The sequence below is a fragment of the Hippopotamus amphibius genome, chromosome 2 (genome assembly GCF_030028045.1).
Source record: "Hippopotamus amphibius kiboko isolate mHipAmp2 chromosome 2, mHipAmp2.hap2, whole genome shotgun sequence".
Classification (NCBI taxonomy): domain Eukaryota; kingdom Metazoa; phylum Chordata; class Mammalia; order Artiodactyla; family Hippopotamidae; genus Hippopotamus; species Hippopotamus amphibius.
This window is the reverse complement of record NC_080187.1, coordinates 207,473,128-207,497,927: the sequence shown is the minus strand read 5'-3', so window position 1 is coordinate 207,497,927 and position 24,800 is coordinate 207,473,128. Positions and strand designations below refer to the sequence as shown.

The 24,800-nt window shown below is 49.8% G+C and overlaps 1 protein-coding gene across 1 annotated transcript in view; it reads left to right on the top strand.

The window, feature by feature from the left end:
• The first annotated feature begins 416 nt into the window (after positions 1-416).
• MEGF11 (multiple EGF like domains 11) overlaps positions 417-24,800 on the top strand; it is a 353,514-nt gene continuing 329,130 nt past the window's right edge. The window contains exon 1 of the mRNA XM_057721978.1: positions 417-505. The gene's annotated coding sequence lies outside the window, so the exon portion shown is untranslated. The remainder of the gene's footprint in view (positions 506-24,800) is intronic.

The following is a 24,800-nucleotide window of genomic DNA, read 5'->3' as shown; positions in this document are numbered from 1 at the left end:
AGAGGAAGCAGAGAGAAACGAGGGGAAGAACGAAAAGGTGGGGCGTGGTGGTGGAGGGAGGTGAGAAGAGAGGAAGGTTGAATCAGAGAAAAAGGAAACCAAAGAAAACTGGAGGGAGAGACGGAAAGAGGAAAAAGAACGAACGAGCGAGAGCGAGAGAGCAGGGTCTGAAAGGACCGAAGGGGGAGAAGGAGAAAAAAAAGAGGCTGGTAGGGGGTTGGGGGGGAGAACGGAGGGAGGGAGCCACGAGCAGGGAGGAGGGAGGCTGGGAGGGAAGAAGAGGGGGAGGGACCGAGGGACGAAGGGGGGTGGGGGCTGGCTCAGCGGCGGCAGCAGCGGCCGCAGATTCAGCTCCCCGCCGGCTCGCTCACTCGTTCGCGGTGCCCGCCGCCCGGCTCGGGGCTGCCCGCAGCTCCGGCTCCTGGCCCGGCGCTCCGGCGCGGCTCGGGCTTGGGAAGACAGGACCGTGACTGGCCGGCTGAGCTCCGGGCGGGCCGCGAAGCAGGTAGGTGGCTGGGCGGGGACGGCGAGGACGCGGAGCCTCGGAGCGCCGGGAGCACACGGGGACGGGGTGTGGGGGTTCTCATCCCGGGGAGGGGTCTTTGCATCCCCGCGACTAACTTTCCGCCGGCCCCATGGGTCCCCGCTGCCCTGCCGGGGTCCGGGCTGCGGAAGCCGAGTTTGGCACGGGAGGAGGTGGGTACCGGGGGAACGCCAGGGGTCCGGGCGGGACGTGGGGCGCCCCGGCGTGGGCAGGCGCGGGCTCTCGGGCCGCGGTCGGGACGCGGCGCCCGCGGCGGGGGAAGACCCGAGCGCAGCGGCGCGGCGCGGTTGTCCCGGGGAGGGCGCCCGCCCGCCTCTGAGCCTGGGCACTCCCACCCCCGAGCAGCCCCGGGCGCGCCGGGGTGCGGGCGCAGAGCCTGCGGGGCGCGGCCAGGTCCCCCGCCGTGGCCGGCGCTGCGCCTCGCCGCCGCCGAGCTCCGGCCGGTGCCATGCGCACTTTTGCTTTGCGGAGGCGCGAATTGGAACGTGTACCCCCTTCTCGTCGTTCTCATCCCGTCGTCCCGACCCTCTTCGGGGAAGTCCGAGTCGACTCCCCGGACGTCCCTCCTGCCCTCGGCGGCCACCCCAGCTCCCGAAGTTGAAGAGAAGCGAGTCACTCCCAGTGCGCGCCTGGAGCGCGGTCCCGAAGTTCCCAACTTCTCGCCCAGGCTAGGGCGGTGGGTGTTGGAGGTGGGGTCGGTGGTGGTTGTGGCCCCTTGGAGCGGCAGAACGCAGCCGCTTTCCTCCTGCGCTTGGTTTATTTTCCTGGTTTGAAAAAATACCACGAAAAATATGCGAAATCCTTCCTCGCGCGAGTCGAGGTCTGTGAGTGGGACGGAGCCGTCACCCGACCGGAACCTGGGAGCGCGGAGCCTCGGCTTGACCATTCTCGGAGCTGCGGAGCCCTGGCTCTCTCTCCCGGACCTGGACTCCCGGGGTCTAGCCTACGGTAGCCGCTTCTCGGGATCCGGCCCCGCTAGCCCGTGCTGCGAGACTGGTCTGACTCCCTCTCCTGTGGTCGTGTTCTTTAGACAAATATTTCAAAGTGGCTCCGCTTCGGAATCTCCCGCTCCGTTCTCCGCCCCCCATCCCCCCGGGGACGTAAAGAGCACGGCCTCCGGGAGGTTGGAGGAGGCCTTTAGGTGGTTTGGGCTCCGGGCCATCTCAGCTCGCTCTGGCCAGGGTACCCGTGCCCAAGCATCAGCGCCCCTTCCGCGCTCTGCCGGGAAAACAGGGGTTAATACCCTGGCCATGTGGCGGCGAGCGAAGGCTGGCCGGGGCTTTCCGAGCTGCCCGGGGCGCGTGTCCTCTGGTTCCCGGAGTCCCGGAGGCCCGACTCAAAACCGTGCGGCTTCCGCGGAGCTAGCGGGACGCCGGCTTCGCAGCCCTCTTTGTTGGAGTGCTGTTGGAGAGGATTTTTTTTTGAAGGGTTTGGAGCAGGTTTAGTGGGACCAAGATCTAGGGGCTTTGTGGAGAGGGTGCCTCGGCCCTTGTCCCCTGCCAGTTGGGCGGGGTCCCCGGGGGGCTTCGAATCGACCGTCTACCAACACTCCATCCTCATCTCCTTTGGCGGGTTTTCCCTGGTTGTGCATCACACCAGCTCTCTCCGTTGCTCACATGTTGTTTAAGCCGCTAGAAATTCAAAGTCCACAACTGCCGTCTCCACCTCTTTCTCCCAACTCACAGATCAGCACACAGAGGCCCAGAGAAGTGAAAGGATTCACTTAGAGCTAGTTAAGTGTGTAAGGGAGTGTAAACCAGGTCTCCTGATTCCTGGTTCAGGGCTTTTTTTTTTTTTTCTCCAAGTGCTCTGTGCTGTCCTTACCACTTTCTCAGCACAGGGCAAGTGTTCCCAGCCAGGCTACTGTAAGCGCTTTGCAGGCTGCAGGACTGGGCGTGTGTGAGGTTAGAGGCAGAGGACTGGTCTCTTGCGAGGTGCTGTGCTGTGATCATCCCCAGGATGAATCACTTAGGTAACAGTGGGTTGCATATCTATCCTGTGCCTGAAGTCTGGGGGTAAAGGGAGCCTTAAGGCTTGGGCCCAGGCCTATAAACAAGTGCAGTCCACAGGGAAAGAGCAGCCACTGTTTTGTAGCCAAGGAAGGGAGTATAGGCTTCCCAGGTGAAATCACTGTTTGGAGGGGGCAGGATTAGGGATAGTCCCTGGAGAAGGGAGGATTTGGAATTGAGCCTTGGGTAGATTTCTAATTGAGAGAGAAGGATCATGGGGCACAAGGCTTGAGTCCTAAGAGGGTATAAATGCTCTTGTTAAGTATCTGGTCAAAAGATGGGAGAGTCAGGACCAATGAGAATTTGCCCTTTGAGTGAGAAGCACGAGGGCAGCTGGAAGACCCAGCTGCTCAGGACTCAAGCTCAGAACTGTGATCGGTGCCTGATTACCCTTCAGTTCCAGCCACTCCCTGCACAAGGATCCTAATATCAAGAAACAAAACAGCAAAACAAAATGAAAAAGAAAACAAAAATCACAAATGAAAAACTCCTGACCCAGAGGTCTTCTAGGTCCAGATCCAGGGTAAGCAACTGGCTGAGAAGTCAGCACCCTATGATCCGAGGGTTGTGACTCCAGTTGGGAAATACTCAGGCTCTTGCTTCTCCTTTTCCCTTTTCTACTTGTTCCCTGGGGTTTCAAATAGTTTCTTTGCCCCTTTCCGAACATAACTTTTAGAATTTAGATACTTGAAGGTTTGGGGCCTACGATTGTACTTACTATGGGCAGGGCATTTACTGTGCTAGGAATATGTAGTCAACAAACAGTTCTTGAGCTCTTACTTTGTGCCAGGCACTGGCCTAGGCCTTGGGGAGACAGCCATGTACCAGTCAGGCAGATGCTGACATTCTAGGCGTCACCTTCCATAGGCTTAAAGTCTAGTTGTAGAGTAGAGGCGAATACACAAAAGATGTATGAGGAAGTCCTGAAATGGGACAATGTAACAAAAATAATCCTAAGCCTCCCCTCTAGGAGTTAGAGGCTCTGAGGTGAAAAGGCTTGGAGCTACTGGCTATATTTGGAGATTCTGTGGGCTTCCATGACCCTGGCTCCTGGTTGCCAAGGGTAACCCAGAGGCAGCTGCAGTGATGACCTTAGGTGTGGCATTGGAGGACTGCTCTGCAGAGCTTCTGCCAGTCAGAGTATGGTGGGAGGGAGCTGGTGAGTATTGGCTACTGTGATCTTGCTAGGTATCCATAGAGACAGGTGCCAGGTAACCACATACCTCTTAAACTAAAGCATCCACAGCTTCTTGGTGAATGCTGTAGCTCCATTGTACAGATGGGTAAATGGAGCCCTGACTCTGCAGATTGAGACAGCTATTCAGAAAGGAGCCCAGGCCCTGTAGAGTCCAGATATCCCTGATCCCTGATTCAATTTAAAATGATGCTCTTTCCTTCCTGTTTTGTAGACCTGTGCTTCTCAGATTTCAATGTGGAAGACTTGTTTAAACACGGATTGCCTGTGCTCCACCCCCAGAATTTTTGATTCAGCGGGCCCGGAGTGGGTCCAGTAATTTGAATTTTTAACAAGTTCCCAGGTGATGCTGATACTCTTGGCTCAGAGACCACAATGAGAGAAACACTGTGTTAGAACAAAGGAAAGTGAGTGATTTTCTTGAGATTATGCAATGAGGGAACCTGGAACAAAGGCTGTGATTGAGCTCTAGGAACTCCCAGAATTTGCCTTTAGATGATCCCCTCTCCCTTACCCCCCAGGAGGCCATAGAATTAGAAGAATATTTTCTCTTCATCAGTACACATACAGAGGGAATATATTGAAATATAATTAGGGAATAAATAGGTGTCATGTGTTGGATGTAGGCTCCATGCCCTGTGGCTCTGTGGGGGTTTATTATAGCACTGTTATAATTGAAAAGGTGTCATCTACTCCAAGAGCCCCTCATGAAACTTTCATGGCCCAGGTGGTCATTGTCCAAAAAGGCATGCCTTCTTCATTTAAAAGAAAGAAAGTCAGAGAGATTGCGTCTCTTGCTAATGGGACTATCTGTGTTTCATCTGACAGCAACTATGTAATATGTTCTTAGGGGACAGAGAAAAAAATTGAACAGTGCGAACAGAGAGGGATTGGAGCAAGTCCACCTCACAGGTTTACAGATCTTTTTGTGGACCATTTCAAAATGTTTTGAAACTGTCTGTCTGTCTGTTTCACCTGTGTTTCTGATATGTAGCTGTATCTCAGCAGGAGGAAAGGAGAGTTTGTGTTTCACCTTAGCTGGTTGGGTAAATGTAACAACACATTATCCCCAATGTGTTAATTAGACCCAAAAGAAAAGAACCATAAAAGAGTTGTTCTCCTAAATGCTGGCGTTTTTCATCTGGATTCTATTTATTGATTATTTTACAGTTGAGAAGGAGTAAAAAAAAAAAATCCATGTTTTTATAGCAAATAAAGCTGGCTGCAGTAATTATGCAGGCTCAACATGTCTGTTCTGGAGCAGGGAGTTGGAATTCAGCCTGACTCTCAAACATTTGGGTGAGATCTAATTGAGAAAGACATTTCAAAGAACAAATATTTAGGAATGCGGAGTTTCGCTGATGGTCTCTCTGGGCCACGCGTGAGTCCCTTGCTTTAAGCTTGATCCTTAGAGGTGGGGGGAGGTGATGGGGAAGGACCTGGTCGGAAATGTTGACACCACAGTCCAAACATGAGGCTGAAATTTAGAGATAATCAGTGAGATTGAGTAAAGGGAAGAAGGATGCCTTCAGGGAATATATCCCTGGTAACTGATGAGAAAAGGGAGAATCAATTAATCAGATATGGATTGAATACTTATTGAATGTCTAATCTTGGGAAAGGCACAATGAAGGCAGGGACCAGGACTTTGACTTGGTATGAATCTCCTATAATGCTTGGCTCAGGTACCTGTAGTGACAAGAGCCCTTGATTGGAGTGGGTATCAGTCAGGGCAGCAAGTAGCAAAAAACCCTGAACTCGACTGGCTGAAACAATAAGGAACTTAGTATTTCCCACTACAACAGGTGTGGGCTGTCTGCCCCAAGCTTAGTTCTTTCAGTGGTTCAACAGTATCATCAAAGATTCAGATTATTTTCATCTTTTCTTCGTCTCAAGGTCACAAGATGGCTGTAACAGATCCAGGTATTACACCCTTGTGATAATGTGCAAAGGCATGAAAGGCAGGAGGGAAACCTTTACCAGAAGGCTCAGCAGACTTTCCCTCATGTCTCATTGGCTGGAATTGTGAGTCACGTGTCCATGCATAAGCCAGCCACAGGCAAGGGAAGGAGACCATCATAATTGGCCTAGCATAATCTTGATTTGTGTGTTGAGAGCCTCAGAGAGGAAGAAAATTAGGATGCTTTTGGAAAGAAGAAAGGAGCAACCAACAATACCTGCTATAGAGTTTAAGACCTGGGTTTGAATACTCTCTACTCCTTTTTAGCCCTGTGATCCTGAGCAAAATATTTCACTTCTTTGTGCCTCAGTTTACTCATCTGTGCTATGGGGATTTATTGGGAAGATAAATTTGAATTAACTCAATAATTGTACTTGATTAGTATGCAAGAAGTAGAAGATTATTTGAAGATTTGATCTCTGACATAAAAGAATTATAATCTAGTGCAGGAGACATGTGAGCACTAGACCATGTAGATTATCAAATAATCAGAGAACAGAACCAGAGAGTAAATAAATAATTATGACTTGCAGACCAACCATGGCAGGAGGAGCATGACATCAGTGGGAGCCATAGTAGTTAAGGAAGACTTCCTGGAGGAGGTGGTGTATAGTGCCTACTGGAACTGCAGCATCTTAGTATGAATGGGTTATGGGCTGCTTCTGCCCAAGTTGCTGCCTCTTGCTTTTCTTTTCTCAGCAGTAAAATGTGACCTTAGGCCAAGACGAGATCTTACCTCTTTTCTGTCTTTGATAGTCCAAATATAGTCTGTTGTAGTTCTGGGAGGCAAGTCACAGTGGCTTCCTTGCCAGTCAGTCTTCGATTCTTGTTTTCCACTCCTTTGGATGACCCATCCATCTCCAACTCTCATATTACATTGTAGTAGCTGATTAAATATTATTATTATTATTAAGATATCTGGCTGCCATCATAAAGTCTGTATGCCTAAAACGAAATCTAATGTCTTCCCATCTCTCAAGCCATCTGCCCTTCTGGATTCTTCATTCTTGTTTTTGGCAGCACCATCTTCCCAGACGCTTGGGCTTAAAACCTTAGCCACACTTTTGATGCCCGCCTCCTTCCTCTGTTTCCTGTATTTAAGCACCGACTTCCTTTTGTCTTCATTATGTTTCTTGAATATAAGTCCTCCTTTCTGGCATGAAACATTCCCTTTGTGCAGGTTCTTTCCACCTCGTGCTGCGTGATGGCAGTAGCCTGCTACTCTGATCTCCCAGCCCCAGGGCATAGTGCCTGGGGGTGATAGGGGCATACAGTCTGTGGGGCTCGGCAAATGGGATCGTCTGTAATTCTAGTGCAGAGGTGGCTATGAGCCTAGAATCCGTGCTGCAGACACATTACGTTGCTTGAGGTGCCATTTCCCAGCCTCTCGTATCTCCCTCCTTTAAATCATCCTAGAACGTTATTTTTATCCACTCGTTACCTTACATTTTTCCCTGTAGTACTCACTGGATGAAGCTCAAACTCCTCACATAGACCTTCGTAAGTCTCGACAACCTTCCTGCATCCTTTCTCCCCACCTTTACCTGCCAGGACTCACCTCCACATCTGATTCTAAGTTCTGCCTTTCTCTCTGTTTAAGCCAAATCACCCTCTCCTTCAAGGTCAGTGTTGGAGCTGCATCCTCATTAGACCTTCCCTGACCACCAGAGCCCACAGTGATCTTGAAGCATTGATCTTTCCTTCCCCTGAAGTTCTGTGGCAATTATTGCCTGTACCACAAATTCGGTACTTAATAATATGCTCTGGGGTCATCTTTCAGCATTTTGTTGGAATGTTCCTCATCTTTCCAATTGGATGTAAGGCCATTGAGGTCTGAGATGGGGTGGGAGTGGCTGCTTCTTTGTATCTAGTTGTGACCCGTGAGCACAGGGCACTTCAGTGAATATTTATTGAATTAATAAATTACAGGAATAAGGGGAATAAGATTATTTACCTGAAAAGTCAGTTACTCTTCACTCTTCCTTAATCTTAGTTTGAAGAAGGGACTCAATTTGATGAATGCCTGCCTGTTGTAATGTCGGGCACTACTTTAGGTGATTTTTTGGAGCTGTTTTAACTCAGCCTGGTAACCAACCTGGGAGGTTGGGATTATGGTCATCATTTTACAGATGAGGAAGTGGAGGCTGGGAGAGGTTAAGTGGCTTCCAGGCTCACTCAGCAGCAGGAGGCAGAGGGAGGGCAAAGTCAAATTCTTTCCTCTGTGCTTGATTTCATACATCTTCCTGACATTCTCCTGACCTGTGGGTGCCCTGTTCTCCCAGTCTCTTTTCCCCATTGGCTGTATCCCCCAGCCTCCTTCTGCCTCTTGTCTCTGATGAGACTCAGGCCCTCTCCTGTGTGTTGGGGGACTTTTAAAACTCTGATGTTTACCACGACTCTTTCCTGAAGACCTTCCACGCCCCTGTTAGGTTGTGGCTCATTTCGACCCCTCACTTTTTAACCTTGACTATCTTTCCTGCCACCTTCAAGCCGGGGCCACAGATTCCTTTGAAAGCATAAAACATTCTGCTAGTGTGATCAAGCTGGATCTGAGCCAGATTTTCTGAACTCCTCTGCCCTCCTTTTACCCCCATCTGACCCTTCATATCCATCCACCCTCACTGGCCACCACTCCTGTCCTGTGTCTCTGGTGTCTCACCTGTGGAAGGAAGAGACTGCTGACTTATCAACAGGAAGCAGGTCTCTGCCGCCTCCAGGAGCTATGACTGGCATTCTTCCATCCTTTATAGCATTCTTCTTTCCTTTCATTCATTCATTCACTCATTCACTCTGTAGACACTGATCACTGATCACATACTCAGTATAGCAGGGAACAAAACAAAGCCCTTGCCTTCATGGAGCTTGCATTGAAGTGGGGGAGACAGGTGGTAAAAAGTGAACACATTATATACGTTGTGCTTGTTGCAGTGAAGAAAAATAGCAAGGTAAAGGGATATATATGGTGATGGGATGCAGTGTGGTCAGGGAATGCCTCTCTGGTGGTGACATTTGAGCAGAGACTGGGAGGAAGGATGCTATGTGAATATCTAGGGGTAGAGGACACCAGGCAGACGGATAGAAACGGCAAAGGCCCTGAGGAGAGAACTCCCCTGGTTTAAGTCCAAGGATGAGCAGGAAGGTGGCAGTGCAGAGAAGGAGGGGAGCTTGGTAGGAGGTGAGGGCTGCCCACGTCCAGCCTCTTCACTGCCTCAGGAACACTGTTGCCTTCTCACAGCTGTTGCCACTGGCTTGAAATGATCACTTCCCTCCATTCAGCCGGGTCCCACTCAGCTTCCACAGCTCAGCTCTGGCCCCCCACCTTCTAGGGGGCTTCCATCTCTGCCATCTCTCATTGATCTACTTCTCCCCTGAGTTCCTATAACTCCCACCTCTCCACTACACAACCGAGCTCTTGATTACCTGCTGGCTGGTTCACCTTCACCTGGGCTCTGTCTGTGTCGGTCTCACATCCCTAACAAACCAGATCTTTGAAACTGGTTTATTCCTTCTCCCCAGGAGCCAGCACTGAGCTGGGCTCAGTGTCTACCTATCGGTGATGCTGGTGTCAGAAGTGGGAAAGGGGAAGGCTCTGCAGAGATCTGTGGGTGGAACCTTCTTTATAGTACACTCATTGTCCCTTCACAATAGACAGGAAATCTTTTATTCTGGACTTCCTTGGAGCACTTTGAGCTAGGAGCCTCTGCCTGGAGCTAGGAAAGGAATCCATCTTTCCTAAGGACTCAGATGAAATTTTGACTCTGGGGTGGGGTTGGGGGGTGGGGGAGGAGCTGGGATGCAGAGGAAGCCACTTGTTTGTTAGCCTTTATTGTTCAGTCAAAGTAGAATAAGATGTTTCAGGAAAAAAGGAGGAAGGAATTCACCCAAGATTCCAGAGGCTTCCCTGACACCCAAGGTGGGGATCCTGAGTGTGGAGATTGACCTGTAAGTGACCCTGGGCAAGTCACTTAACCTTTACCTATTGTAGTTTCTTCTCAGCCAAACCTCCCCTCTTCCCATCCACTGTAGAAGAAAAAGAACAATAAATCTGATTTTTAGGGACTCTAGCTACTCCCCAGGTTGGTCTCTGCATTAATTTTTAGGCCAATAGCTTTAAAACTTGAGAAATATACAGATGGCTCCATTTTAAAGGGGAAAATGCTTCCCACAGACCTCCAATATTGTCTTAAATTATTAATAATATTTAAATATATACATATATAAACACAAAACTAGACATAAACAACTTAGGCGTATAGCTCATACATAATCTTAGAGCCTAAACAAGTTTATAAATTAAAATGCAAACTACAAGGCCAATAACATTCAGATTAACAATATTAATTTAACGTGATAGATGCTGTTGTGCTGAGACTAAATCAGCCCTTGCTACATGCTCATGGTTTTGGTTGCTTCCTCCACCTCGTGCCCTGTGGTGACTCTGCTCTCCCCCTACTTTTCTTAGCTGGAATCTTTGCTCTTACAACATGCTGAGGGGTCATCTGGCCAGCCCTTGGCACAAAAGCTTTTGTGTGTGAAGCAGCCACTTTTTTCTCATTAGCCCACAACAATTAAAGGAGCTCCATTGAATTCTAGTGTAACAACAGTCGCTGACGCGAAGCTGGGCCTTGAGACTGAGTGTGACTCCTTGGTCACTGAAATGAAACCACAATACCCAGTACTTTGGTGCCTAAGAAACCCCTGCTTGAGAACAAATGCTGAGTGCTCTGAAACAGCGCCCCCAGTGGTCTGAAAGAGTTAATGCTAGCACTGCAGCTGATTGTTCTGCAATCCTAATAATAGAAACCAGTTTGGACCTTTGTTACGCACCACTGTCTCAAGAGGTAGGTAGAATAGTGTTAGCCCCATTGTACAGATGAGAAGTTTGAGGCTCAGAGAAATTGAGCAGTCAAGGTCCCATTGGACATTGGCAGCACTTGGATTCCACCCAGGTCTGCATGACTTCTGAGTTTTGCTACCAGTCTTCACTGGCTCCCTCCCTACAGACCCTTACCAAGTTTCAGGGCTCTTTGATCAGAGTACAAGGACTCTGGAGTAATTTGGGAACCTCTAGATTCTCCCAGTGGACTCACAGCTTTCTGGTGGAGTAGTTAGGGTGTTACTTAGTACAGAGAGGAGTGAAGCCAGTAAAGAGCAGGATAATGGCTCTCAGATCCTCAGGCAGCTTTGGATGACAGTGGCAGGGGATGGAGCCTTCCTTGAAGGCACCTGGGAGGAGTGGACGCCTGTTAACCCAGGAGAGAAGATACCTTAACAACGGTTACCTTGATTAGAGTGTCACACTTTTACAAGCACTTTTTGGTGCATTTATTTTCAAGTTTGTCCTTTTATTTAAATTTTATTTTTATTGTGATAAAATACACATGGCATAAAATTTACCATCTTAATCATTTTGAGGTGTACAGTTCACTGGTATTAAATACTTCATCATGTTACACGACCATCACCACCATCCATCTCCATAACCCTCTAGTGTGTATTTTACAACTTTGCAAAGCAGATCATCATCTTCAAAACCAGGGGCTCAAGTGGCTTGCCCAAAGTCACCCCAAACCTGTGCCTGCCTCTCAACCCTGACCTTGAGTCAAAGTAGTGGGCTTGGTTTCCCAAAGGCTTGTGTGGGACCATGAGAGGTAGCCAGGCTTTCTGAGGTAGGGGCTGAATGGGATGGCCTTGGAAGGGCTGTCCTGGGATTGATTCTGTCGGTCAGGGTCAGGGTGACTCACTCCTGTGTATCTGGGACGCACCTTTCCTCAGATCAAGAATTATTTAAAACCTGCTCCTGCCCTTGGAAGCGGCCCTTCCCCTGCCTGACTTGACTGGTTTATCATCCAAGCTTAAAATAACTACAATAAATAGAAACACCCCAATACTTTTTTGTCCTGCAGTGGATGAGCAACAATCTACATATGCAAATAAATGGCATGCCTGTCCCCATGAATATTAATTTGGAAAGAGAGCCTAAGGCCCTAAAATACACTCAAAACCATCAATGTGGCATTTTGCAGCTCTTCCGGCTCACTCTGAAATCACAGGCTTATTGTATCTTAAGGTTCCCCTGCTCCAAGCTGGCCTCCCTTTTGAACCTCTGAGGCTACCAGGGGGACATAGAGTATCTCAGGTACCCGGGGTGATGGCTGAATCCTAACCCTGGGGCTGGGGCTGACCTTGTCCTTCCCCGGCAGGGCCCAGGCCTTCACTCCTCTCAGATCCCAGCATCAGCAGTGAGTCCCCAAGGTCAGGGGACGCTTCTGGGGAACAACTACCAGCCTCAGGCTCTTGTGCTGTCAGGGAGATGGAAGGTGGGAGAGGGAGGGGCTTTGAGAATTAGCTTGTCTTACCTCTCAAATGAGGAAACTGAGACCCTGGGACAGTGGGTGACTTGCCCAAAGTGACATGGTGACTTAATGGCAGGGAGCAACAAACCTTATTCATTCTTTGCCCTGAAAAGCACATTTCCTTTTCTGTGTGTATGTGTGTGTGTGTGTGTGTGTGTGTGTGTAGGAAGTGGTGGGCAGAGTGGCATTTAAAGTTTTAAGGTTTTTATAACTTTTGGAGAAAGAGTCATTTTGCTAGTGTGAACATTCACCTAGAGACAGGCAGAGACTGAATATCCAGTCTTGTATCCCATTTGGGTTGAAAGAAATGATTGCCTTCCTCCCCCAGGAGATTTCCAAATTAGATTATACAAAGGCCAGAATTAATGTGAGGTTGCGTGGTAGAGCACACCCCAGCCAAAGTGATGAAAGGGCTGGATGGAGAAGGCCAGGAGTGCCTCTGAGGGAGCCAGAGGTTCACCACTGGCTGGGGAGGACCATGAGGTGGAGGATTAAGAAGCCGGCAGTGATGTCTGTGTCCCACTGTGTACAGGGAAGGCTCTGCTGGGGGAGGGGGAGTGGTGTGGCTTTGTGGTACCCGACGAAGCTGGGTCTCTCTCTTTCGTGCTGCTTATTGGGTAAGCTCAGGCCTTACCTATTGGGTAAGCTCACCTTTGGGCCTCCTTTCCCTTGGCGGTAAATACTGGAATATTCACCCCCTTCCGCCCACTCCTCCTTCTTGACCTTGCTTTGTGAAGATCAAATGAGGAGGTAAAGTTTCTGCACCATGCCTGGTACAAAGTAGGTATTCGGTACAACTACGTTTCTTTCTTTTCCAGATAGATTTGTGAGACTGGCTGCAGCGGGTCAGCTTGGAGGTGTGTGCGTCGGTGTTTGTGTCCGTGTTAGTGTGTTTCTACGAGTGTCTGTCTGCATATGTGTCTTCTTTCATCCATGTGTGTGTTCGCATGCGTGGTGGAGTGGGTAGGTGTGTAAGTGAGTCTGTGTGTCTTAGTGAATGGCTGGGTGTCTGGGTGTCAGTATTTCATGGCAGCGTGACTGTGTGTGTGTGTTTCTGTGAGTGTGTGTGTGTTTTAATGGGTGTGTTGGTGTGGTGACAACAGGGGTGTGTGTGTGTGTGTGTGTATGTAGTGCAGTGCTGGTGTGACTGGAAGAGTCCATGGGGTTGGGAAGGTTCACAGTGCTGTGGTCCTGGGTCCTCTGGAAGGTGCTCCCACCCAAATCACTCACCTGGTTCCTGACCCCAGGTCCTGACTGTCCTGGGTCTGCTTCCCTCTACCTCCCTCTAGAGGCCACTGGGCGCCTTAGCCCTGGCCAGGCCCTGGATTATTTGCATTTGTATTTGCATATTACAAGCATATCATTTGCATTGTCTACATAGACTGTGCTTTCAGCTCTGCAGTTTTCAAGGTAAAATGGAGTTGCTCTTCTTCAAGGTCATTATATTAAGAATTGCTGCTTTTTCTTTTATTCTTTCTGGTCTAGAACTCCCTCTCAGAACTGGGGAACTGGGGGAGAATGAAAGCCTGAGAAACCTCTGCTTTTGCCTTCATTGAGCAGAGGGATTGGTTGGTGGGTAGAGGCCCTGCGACCCTGGGAGGAGCAGCTGGGGGGAGGAGACTTTCTTATTCCACCGGTAGTTGCTTCTGACCAGAGCCAACTATGTCATATGTGAGCCAGAGACAAATACACTCCAACTTGTGCCCTGTTGCCTGCTTTTCAAGCCCCCACCGACGTCCCCCTGTGGGGGTGAAAAGGAAGGGTCACTTTGGATGTTTCAGCACCTCTATACCCATCTCTGGCTGGGGAGGGACCTTGAGGCCAGGGCTGGCCTTACAGGAAACAAAGGAGCAAAGGATGTTTTTTCTTTTTAAACATCTAATACATTATATATATGTGTATATATATATATTCATTTATTTTCCTTCCAGCTTTATTGAGGTATAATTGACACACAGCACTGTGTAAGTTTAAGGCGTACAGCATAACGATCTGATTTACACACATCACGAAGTGATGATCGCAGTAAGTTTAGTGAACATCCATCATCTCATATAGACACGAAATTAAAGAAATAGAAAAAAAATTTTTTCTGGTGATGAGAACTCAGGATTTATTCTCTTAACTTTCATGTATAACATAGAGCAGTGTTGTTTTTTTTTTTTTTAATAAATTTCTTTCTTTTATTGGCTGTGTTGGGTCTTTTTTTTTTTTGCTGTGCGCAGGCTTTCTTTAGTTGCGGTGAGTGGGGGACTACTCTTCGTTGTGGTGCGAGGGCTCCTCATTGCCGTGGCTTCTCTTGTTGCGGAGCACAGGCTCTAGGCGCATGGGCTTCAGTAGTTGTGGCACATGGGCTCTAACGTGCAGGCTTAATAGTTGTGGCGCATGGGCTGAGTTGCTCCGCAGCATGTGGGGTCTTCCTGGAGCAGGGATCGAACCCGTGTCCCCTGCATTGGCAGGTGGATTCTTAACCACTGTGCCATCTAGGAAGCCTGAGCAGTGTTAATTATATTTATCATGTTGTACATGACATCCCTATCTAGTACAGAATTAATGATATTTCTAATGCCACAGAAAATACCAACCCAAAAAGCTTCTTCGGAGGGTTGTACCCCCAACGTATCTCCCTTATGGGCCATCACTGTTCTCCACATTCCCTCTTTAGATATGGGTTGAGTCCTGGCTGCGTGGTTTCTGGCATGTTGCCTAACTTGTCTTAGCACCCATTTTCTCATCTGTGAAAGAGGCAATAATAATAGTATTTAATACTAATAATAGTACGTAGGGTTTTTGTGAAGATTAAATGAACAGTGCAGGTAAAGGGCTTAGCTTAGTGCCTAGAACATAATAAAGTCTCAGTAAATATTAGCATCACCAGTTCTCCTGGGCTCCATCTGAAAACAGAGGTTCCGTAGTATATCTTTTACGTATCTTTTACACCCTAGTATAAATTATCAGATGCTCCTCAGACTAGCAACAGGCTTGAATCCCTTCAGTGTCTTTCAGGAAGTCAAGTCCCCAGAGAACCTGGGCTGCTTTTGCCTTCCCACAGGTGGAAGCATTTACAGAGGCAGAAAGGGAAACAGGAGATTCTTTGTGTCTCCAAGGATTTGGGTCACTTTCCCCCATCAAATGGTCAGCAGTATCTTGTTTCCTTCTCAAAGTTAATAATTCATCTTCTCTTTGGGTCTTTACTCTGAGCAAAGCCCTACTGGCACCAAGGGCCATCCATGACTGAGTAGATTTTGGGTTCCCAGAAAACAGAGCTTGAGGCAAAACCTGATGCTAGTGCTTTCCTGGGGGTAGGGGTGCAGTCCCAGGGCAAGGAGAGTGAGAGGAAAAGGGAAGGTAGGTAACAAAGGAGAAAAAGCAAATGCTGACCAGCCACAGCTTTGTAAGGAAGTGAGGAAAGAAAGCCAGTTGCTTACTCAGGAGGGATGTCTGTGGTTAAGCTGAATGGAGCCAGTGTGACTCAGAACAGTTTGCTCAAGGTGGAAGGGAGAGAGGTTATTAGCCAGCATCTTGGTCTCTCACTGGTCCAGGTTTTCCCCATGGGGAAGCTCCCTTGCACTTCACATCACCTGGGCCCTCTGGGCAGCCACTGGGGAAGCCAGATCCCATGCCCTGTGTACGACGGCACCTCAGCCGAGTCTGGAAGTGAGAAGAGACAGCACCTCCTATGTCTCGTGGATTGAACCTGGGCGCTGGAGCTGCTATAGCTCCTGTGTTGGATGCACAGGAGGCGGTGCCAGAGTCTCACCCCAGGGGAGGCTGGGACAGCAGTGGTGTTAGATGAGATGCTATGGTGGCAGCCTGGTTCTCCATTGAGAAAGTAGCTGATGGATGGTATGGGAGGCAGCTGCGGCAGAGCAAGTCCAGGAAGGCATGTAAGTAGGGTCTGATTCAGCCATCATTAGTCAATTAATTAATACACAGTTGGGACCAGATGCTGGAGTCTGGACCTTACCCTGCAGGCAGTGGGGAGCCATCAGCATTCTTGAGCAGGTGAGAGACCCACTCAGTACTCACCAATGACAGAGTGTGTTAGGCTGCTCAGATTGCTATAACACAGTACCACAGCCTGGGTGGCTTAAACAACAGAAATCCATCTTCTCGCAGTTCTGGAGGCTGGGAGTCCAGCATCAAGATTCCAGCCAATTTGGGTTCTGGTGAAAGCTCTCCTCCTGGCTTGCAGACAGATAGCTGCCTTTCGCTGTATGTTCACATGGCTTTTTATGGGTAGGAGGGGGTGGGGGGGTGGGGGGGGTGGTGAGAGAGAGGGAGAGTGCTTTCTGATAAGTCTTCTTTTTTAAAAAAATTAATTAATTTATTGGCTGTGTTGGGTCTTCATTGCAGTTCCCAGGCTTTCTCTAGTTGCGGCAAGTGGGGGCTACTCTTCATTGCAGTTCTTGGCCTTCTCATTGCAGTGGCTTCTCTTGTTGCGGAGCATGGGCTTGAGGTGTGTTGGCTTCAGTAGTTGTGGCGCATGGGCTTAGTTGCTCCGAGGCATGTGGGATCTTCCTGGACCAGGGATTGAACCTGCACTGGCAGGTGTATTCTTAACCACTGTGCCACTGGAGAGTCCCCTGGGGAGTCTTCTCTTAAGGATGCTAATCCTATTGGATCAGGGCCCCACCCTTATGATCTCACTTGACCTTAATTACTTCCTTACTCCAAATACAACCACACTGGGGTTAGGGCTGCAACATAAGCCTCTTGGGGGTAGGGGAGACACAAACATTGAATCCATAACACAAGGGTTCATTGGAGAGGGTCTGTTTTCAAGTCTGCTTGTCTTTGCCTGCAAAAAGTCAGAAGGGAGCTTCTGCCAGAAGCCCTGGTATTCTCAACTCAGTTCAGGGGAACCGAAAAGACTCAGAGATCACCGTTGCCCATGGAGTTTCATTCAACAGTTGGAGAAGGTCCTTCCTGGGTCAGGGACCAGGGTGCCTGGGTTTGAACCTCAGCTCTGCCATTTAAAAGCTGGGTGACCTTGGGCAGGTGACTCAGCCTCTACTTATTCAACACACATTCATGGAGCACTTGCTATGTGCTGGACCCTGTTCTAGCTGTTGGGGACATAGCAGTAAATGACACAAGATGAACAGACTGAAATCCCTGCCCTTGCCGTGCTTACGTTCTAATGGAGACAGCCAGCCTATGAACAAAATAAGTTAGTAGGTGATAGAGCCTATCTGAAGGTGACAAGGGAGTGATGGAGTGGGGATGAGAATACAGTTTTAAACAGTGGTTAGGGAAGGTCTCAATAAAAAAGGTGACATTTAAGTAAAAGCACAGAGGTGGGGGCAATGCTGATACCTGGGGGAGATCTTTCTGTGCCTCTGTTTCCTCACCTGTACAATGGGGTTATGATAGCACCTGCTGCACAGAGCTGCTTTGAGGGTTGAGTTAATCCATGCAGTGGGCTCAGACCTGGCCTGGCACACGGTTAACACTCATTAATGTTGCGTGTTATTATTGTCACTGCTGCTCAGGTAGACTCCTGTCCCTGCCACTTCCAGGCAGCACACCTGAGCTCCAGACTACAGGGGTTTCGGCGGCCTTCATCTCCCCAGGAGTGGGAGCAGCTCTCCTCCAACCCACCCTATCTCCTCATTAAGAGCGGACACACACCCTTGCAGTTTGAGAGGCAACACATGCATTTTCTTTTTACTTGAGCATCTAACTCCCAAAGGGAATCGCAGAAGAGCCTTTAGCAAAATCCAGGTTTAGGAAGCAGCTTCCAGCCTTTCTCTGGAGCATCTGCAGACTGAGTTGAGCCTGTGTTTGTAGCCCAGCTCAGAGCTGGGCTGGGGGTTGGAGTCACCCACCATGAAAACCAGACCCTCAGCAGCGGGGCTGTGGGGCTCTGTCCTGCTTTCCCCTGGAAGTGACCGGGTGGCTGCCCACTTCTCCTCAGCAGGCACCGGGAATTCCTTCAGCAATTGAGATGCCATTATTTACTGTCGCAGAGATTTTTGTGGCTGTAATTTACCACCGCTGCGAAGCCGGAGACCTGAATCCCAGTAGCCCTCAGTATAGACATTGCATCTAATCAATCCTCTATTACTATGTAAATGCATCCTATAGGCTGCTGATGTCTTTTCCTTTCAAACACTTAATACATAATTAATGATACTTCTAATGCCATAGAAAACACCAACCCCAAAAGCTTCCTGCTATAATTTATACCCGCCCAGACAAAAAGATTGGTTTATTGGTTCACTTATCATGCAGGAGTGTGCCTCTCCCTGCCCTCTGCAGGAAGGGGCCTTAGAGTGGATAGAGGCAGAAAGCGCTGGGAGGGCAGCCTGCCCTCCAGACAGCACTGAGCCAAGCAGGAAGATGCTTATGTGTGGGAGGGTACCACGTGCAAGCTTCCTCATAGATTGTCTCATTCAGTTCTCGCAAATCGACCTGTGAGGGGGGTCTTCCTGTTATCCCGCTCTCCAGATGAGGAAACCGAAGCCAGAGAGGTAATGTGACCCAAGGTCATACTTGGGCCTCTCTGCAGGTTGGTGGACTGCACGGGAGAGCTTGGATGCCTAGGCTTGGACGGTGAGCTGTGTGACTTGGGCAAACGGCTTAGCTTCTCTGAATCTTAGTTTTTTAACCTGTAAAATGGCATCCACAGTTGCTCCTCTGCAGGATTACTCGAGAATTAGAGATAATGGCATGTGTTAGGCACTGAAGACATGCTTGCTGTTTTCCTTTTTTGGAAGTGAATGGTGAGAACATCACTTTTGAGCATTTGTTTTGGCAGCAAGGTGGTCTTTTTTGGCAGAGAGAGTGTTTTGGAAAGAGACAGGTGTTGAACACCCTGTTGTCAGGAAACACACCTACTCTGGGCAGATTGGGCTCCATGAGAAGGAAACCCCATCACAGAGTCCACCTGGGAAGATTCTTCCACTGAGCTTAGAGTGGCTCTGGCCTTAGGAATGAAGGAAATGTGGTTCCTGTCCTTGAGGCACTGCATCTGGTGGAAATGAGCAGGCTCAGTACCCAGTGTGACGAGGCATAATGGGGGTCAGCACACAGGCGCTGACAGCTGGGGGCACCGGGGTGGTGGTGTCACTGCACAAAGGAAGGAGGTGCCAGGTAGTGGGTGGGGTGAGGCACAAGGAGGGGCCTGAGAGTAAGGATTGAGGTGAATTTTGAGTATGAGATGATGGGGACAACAGTCCAGTCTTTCCCAGAGGGGTTGGGGTGGGCTGCCCATTTTGGCTCCATCCCTCTGACTCTCCACTGTCACATGGAGGAAATGGACCTGGGCGGGCAGAGCCTCCTCCCCAACCTAGGGCGGGAAGAGGAGCTGGAGGCTGAGCAGAGGCAGGAGGGGCCAGGGGTGCTGGGGTGATGGGGAGCCTGCCTGAAAACAGCCACTGTGGCCAGGTGGGTGCAGAGGCTCACAGGGGACCCCTCACAGGCTAAAGAACTGGGATTCGAGTTGCTTTCCTTCTCTCCAGGGCAGCCATTCCCATGCACTAGCTCCTCCCACCCCCAGAACCATCAGGCTGCCACTCTTCCTTGTCCCATCCAGACCATAGCAGATGTGGCTCATGCCCCCAGAACGAGGAGCTGCTTCAGGAGCCCTCTGCTTTGCCTTGCGCTTTCTCCATCTTTTGCTGTTGGCGGCATCCCTCCTTGCTTCTTGTCCCCCCCAGTTCCCACTCCCCGTGGCAAGGATTGTTCTAAGGTGCAAACCAGACCATGTCCCTGTCTTGTCGGAAACCTTTTAATGGTTCCCCATTGCCCTTGGGATAAAGTCAAAACTCATTAGCACTGCAGTCAAGGCCCAGCTGCCTCTCTCCATAATCCACCCTGCGCTTTACGCTTTGGTAACAACGACCTGCTTCCAGTCCCCTTCCCCCAGAACACACAGTGCTGCATCACACCTCCAAGCCTTGCTCAGGCTGTTTTCTGACTGCAATGCCCTTCTCTATTTCCTTAATCTGGCTGCCTCTTACTCGTCTTTCAAAATTCAGCCCAGACACTGCCTCCTCCGGGAAGCCTTCCCTGAACTCCCCTCCCTCCACTGGGCTGAGTGGCCTGTATTCCTACTCCCCTGGCACTCTGCTCATTACAGTCTTACAACTTCAAAAAACACACTGACAGGCTTAGGAGCAGGGACCTGGTCAAAGAAGGACTCGGTACCTAGTACCTGGTACATAGGTGGGCTAGTGATATGTTGTTCTACTGAACTAGGTTAGTCCTCATCCTTTTTGTTTTTTAATTAATTAAAATTTTAATTTATTGGCCGTGTTGGGTCTTCATTGCTGCATGTGGGCTTTCTCTAGTTGCGGCAAGCGGGGGCTACTCTTCGTTGTGGTACATGGGCTTCTCATTGCAGTGGCGTCTCTTGTTGCAGAGCATGGGCTCTATGCTCACGGGCTTCAGTTGCTTAGTTGCTCTGCGGCATGTGGGATCTTCCTGGACCAGGAACTGAACCTGTGTCCCCTGCGTTGGCAGGTGGATTCACAACCACTGCACCACGAGGGAAGTCCCAGTCCTTGTCCTTGTTATGAGACCCTGATGTCTGCTTGTAACTCTCCCTGACTTTCAGGGCAGAGGTGGGGTTTGGCAGCCAGTGTTGGGGTGGGCTGTGAGGTGTGGGAGCCTTGGCAGCCTTGACTCCCATGCAGGGTTTTGTTAGGAGGATCCAGGCTCTGCTGGATTTTAGAGACCGTCCGTGTTCTGAGTACCTGGAGGGTCTTGGGGAGTGATGGGGTGACGTGATATTGAGGAGCCTTCAGAGGCCTGAGAAATGAGGAGGATGATCCGGGCAATTGAGACAGCTGGGTGGGTGAGGTCGTTTAACACAAAGTTTCCATTTCCCCTCCTGCTCATGTCTCTGGATTTGTGACATATTTTGGCATTTGAATTGTTTTAATCAGCTCCCTATTTTTGGTCCCCAACTTGATCTTCCCTCCCCACCACGTGCAGCAAAAGGGATGTAAGAAGAGGAAATCTTCAAAAAGTAGGAGACTCTGAAATGGGTTTTCAGGGAGATAGTGACACCCCCTTTCCCGCTTTGTGCAGAGGAGGAGTCGAGAGGTGGCTGTGGGGAGGACAAGGCAATGACATCACCGTCCTGAGCTCTGAAGGGGGGGAAGGGCAGAGAGGGCCTGGTTCTGGGCCAGGAATTGCTCTGGGGCTATCCAGTGGAGGCTCTATGTCCCTCTGGGTAATTTCCACCTTTAATTTCTCAGTGTTTTATGAACAGGGAGTAAATCAGGATCCTGCACTGACTGCTTCATGTAAAGGATTAATAAACTGGAGATTTATGGGGCAGTGGCAGAGGAAGGCAGTGGAAAGGGAGAATGAAACGAGATTGGTTCCCAAGGGGGCAGGGGCGGCCTCCAGGATCTCCCTCTACTGTGGGGTGTCTGCCGAGGGCCCCTGCTGGGATCCTTGTCTTTCAGGGCTTGGTGGCAGGCTGGGCTCTGACCTGTGTTTTCTACCTAGGATTGACTCAGGCAGGCCCACAGTCGAGGGGACGGAACCACTCCAGGTCTGTGTAGCTTGACAGCCTGGTATCTAATCTTTAGAGAGGTATACAGATACAAGCTCTGGGCTTGGACTCAAACAATCTAGAATCTAGAGTGGGAGAGATGCAAGTTCACATTCTCTTTGTTAAGTTGCAAGTAACAGAAAAGCAGGACATCAGGGGCATACGCAACAAGAACCCAGTTCCTTTCCACCTCTCTGGCTGCTTTCCTCAGCATGTTGGCTCATCTTCATGCTAGCGCCTCATGGTGGTGAGATGGCTGCTGTAGTTCCAGCCATCACATTCATAAATGACAATGTTCAGTGAAAGAAGGGGTTGCCTGTCTCTTATTGGGCATCTCCTTTTATAAGCAAGGAAACTTTCCTCAGAAGGCCTCCAGCAGGCCAGAATTGGGTCACGTGCTCCTTCCTAAACCGATCACCAGTGTAATGAAAGGAATTACTGTGATTGGCTTAGAATAATGAAGTCCCACTTGGGTAACGCTTCCCTGAGTCATGGTGGAGAGGAGGCGGCACCTGGACACAAGTCAGGCACTCTGGAAATGAGGAAGTTGGCATGGCTGCTGGCTAGGCACTCACTGCAGTGACTTTGGGTAATTTGTTTTAGCTTGTTAAGCCTTAGTAAAGTGATAATCATAGTACTTGCCTTATAGTGTTGTGAGGATTACATGTGATAACGCACGCTGAGTGCAAAGCCGGGTGCCTGGCGCTCAGTATGCGCTAAGTTAGGCGTTAGTAATAGTAGCAGCTGAGTGAAGTCAAACCCACTGATTCCCCTGTTTGGGTGTCAGCACTGTGTCAGATGAAGGTGGTGTTATCTCCTCCAGGGTCACACCTGCCTTTGTTAACACTACTGCTGCTTTATTAGGGTTGGAACCCCCTGGCATCCTTGATGGTGGCATGGCCTAGGGTCCTCCGCTCATTGTGGCTTTGATGGAGGTAGTTAACCTTTCTGAGCCTCAGTTTCCTCATCTGTAAAGTGGCGATACTATTGCCTCATAAGGTAGTCAGGCGGGTTAAGTAAATGAGGTGGGAAGTACGGCAACTAGTGGGCGCAGGCCCTGCACCCTGCAGGCCTCAGTGAGACTCCCTGGCCTTCCTCTCCCTCCTGAGTGTTGATTTCAGGGACTGGAGGTCTGAGGATCAGGGTTCATTCCCTTGGGGGTGATAAGGTGAAGCAGGCTGTATTAGTCCCCAAGGGACTGGGGTGCCAGGCAGGAAACAAGGCCCAAACCCAGGATTTTAGAGGGTCCTACAGGCCAGGGGCAAAGGGAGAGCCAGAGCTCAGATGGCGGGAGGCTGCCCAGAGCTCCCTGGGGACTTTAGATGCTGCGTCTCTGACCGCACAGCTAATACTAGCTCCCGCCGTCTGCCTTGACCGGGGCTGGTCCAGCTGCAGGTAAAGGCCTCCTGATCGCAGGTGACCAGGACTGGGGTGGAGAAGGGGACTAAGGCAAATGAATAAGCCAACGGGCTGGGAAACTGCTGGGGTTGCTGGAGATGGTCTCTACAGCCTAGGGGTCTTGGTGGATCCAGGCTGGCCTCTGGGCCATCCTTGACTCTTAAGACCTGCCCCTGGGGCGAGTTGAGCTCTGCAGCCTCCTGAGTAGAGATTGTCAGCTGGCGCAGCTTAGTGGCGTGGTCCTGAGCAGGGCCTCCAGATGCCCCCTGCCCGGGTTCAAAGCTCAGCTCTATCACTCACCATCTGGGTGATGTGGGCCAAATCCCCTCACCTCTTTGTGCCCCAGTTGGCCCAGCTGTAAAATGGGATGTAAACCAGAACCTACTCCTAGGGTTATTGTGGGGATTGTATGTGGGTAAACACCTAGCACGGGGCCTGGTACACCATAAGGCTCCATGAGGATTCGTTGTTATTGTCTGAGGATGAGAAACAGATGCGTTTCCAGCTTTCACAAAGCAAATCATACTTTCTCTTACTTGTTCTTCCACGGCCCAAGGCCTTGCTATCGAGGAGAACGGTGGAAAGGAAGATGGAAAAACCCTGCTTCGTTAATGATTAAGTGTCAATACAGCTGCCCAAAGGGCCCATGGAACTGCCAGAGAAGCTGGTGTGAGCGCAAAAGGGTCCAGGGCTGGAGCATTAGCAAGGGAGGGAGAGGCGGCAGCTTGAGTCAGCAGCTCAGTTCCTGGCCCAGGAGAGGGTTGGAGCATCTGTTCCTGTAGCCTGCTCGGGGGGAGCCTGTGCAGGAACGACAACCCCCCTCCCTGCTCCAAAAGGAAGCCTTGTGGGGCCCTGACATTATTTTGGGAGCCTGGAGGGCCAGGCCCAGCTTGGGCCTTGTGTTCCTTCTCGGCATTGCTGACAACTCCTGTTCTGACCCAGCCATTATCACCACACCCCATAATAGTCCCCCACTCCCCTGGCAGGTGATGTTTGTCCACCTTCTGTTACCCAGGACTTTGCGCACACACCCAGCGGGGCTCATCTGTAGCACCAGCTTTCACATGGTCCTGGTTCTGATGTCTGGAAAGCCCTGCTCTGGGGACTGGCAAGGGTCTGGGTGCGTAATAGGGCTCTTCTGTGCCTGTGGGTCTGATGTAGCTCGATGTTTCCCAACTGTGTTCTACGAAACAGTAGCTCTACAGAGTGCTCTGTAAAGGCTCTGACAAGTCCTGTAGGAAATGGGCTTGATTACTTTGTTTAGCCCTTTGTTAAACTTATGTCACCATGGGTCCATAGAACACTTTTAACATTCCAAGGCAATGGTGTTGGTGGAACCCACTTTGGGCAACAGTGATGTAGAAAAGAGAGCATTTGACAAGTGGTGGGGACGCCACCCCTCTGGTTCTCGGTCATACGGGTCCACGCTGAGTGATGCGGCAAGCCAACCCCCGTCTCTGGGCTTCAGTTTCTTCAGCTTTAAAATAAGACTGTTGATGATCAAGCCTCTTACTTGACTTACATAGTATAGTCTTTGTTTTTAAACTCTTTACAATGGAAAATTTCAAATAGATTTCCAACTAGAGAGAACAGTATAGTGAACCCCCATGTCCACATCACCCTGCCTCAGCAGTAATTTGCGTTTTGCCTATCTTGTTTCATCTATGCCCCCCACGAACGTTTTATAAAGATGATTTTGAAGATGATATAAAATGAAGTCTGTGAGGGTGCTTTGCAATCTTCAAAGTGCTATACAAAGGTAAGACATCTATCATTACTATTATTAGGTTTATTATTTCTTATTTCTAAAGTTCAAAGTGCTACAGA